Source organism: Anoplophora glabripennis, unplaced genomic scaffold (genome assembly GCF_000390285.2).
Source record: "Anoplophora glabripennis isolate ALB-LARVAE unplaced genomic scaffold, Agla_2.0 scaffold2554, whole genome shotgun sequence".
Taxonomy (NCBI): domain Eukaryota; kingdom Metazoa; phylum Arthropoda; class Insecta; order Coleoptera; family Cerambycidae; genus Anoplophora; species Anoplophora glabripennis.
The window spans coordinates 5633-6390 of NW_019418706.1; the positions used below are offsets into that span (position 1 = coordinate 5633).

The 758-nt window shown below is 36.4% G+C and overlaps 1 non-coding gene across 1 annotated transcript; it reads right to left on the reverse strand.

The window, feature by feature from the left end:
* Positions 1 to 245: 245 nt before the first annotated feature.
* Positions 246 to 320, reverse strand: Trnat-ugu. The gene has a single exon. It is a non-coding gene; the product is annotated as a tRNA-Thr (tRNA).
* Positions 321 to 758: the final 438 nt, after the last annotated feature.

A 758-nucleotide genomic window follows, 5' to 3' on the forward strand; every position in this document is an offset into this window, starting at 1 on the left:
GTGCTTCCTATTATACATATTAACTATTTTATACGAAAATTAAACGGTAAACTGAAACCTAATTATTGCAGTTAGTGGCTTTATGAAAAAAATCAAGAATCTTGTTGATTTTTTACGTTTTATTTGCTAAAAAAACTACATACGAAATTTTTTAAACAAATAAACAACAAACATTATTTAATACTTGCAGATTAAATTATGTTGGGAAGACCGCACTTGCTGTGGCCTTACACGAAATAATATTTTGCTGCGGACAGGATTAGAACCTGTGCAGCCAATGGATTACAATTCCATCTCCTTAACCACTGGGACACCGCAGCTATTTGTACAAACGAGCCTTAGAAGGTGCATGTCTGTAACGTAATATGATATTTTATTTATATATGTATATTTTATTACAATCGAAACAATGATTCATGAGAGTATTGCAAAAAGTGACTTTGTTGTAAATAAACTCTGACCTGCTATACCAGCAATATCAGAGCTGCCTCAGTTTTCCGTGCGTACACACACTTGTTTACATTTGATTCGCACCAGCGACTTCTATAAAATCCTGGCGGTACATTTCCGAACAGGACACATATCAGCGCCATCTACAAAATCGGTGTAACAGAACTAAAGGACATACAGCAGCGCTATCTACAAAATACGAGCGATAGAACTCCGAACTAACCCTCTGGTACATGTTTACCGTCAGCTCTTCAGATCTACTTCTACAGCGACATCTACAAGATCCAGGCGAGAAACAACTACTTGGA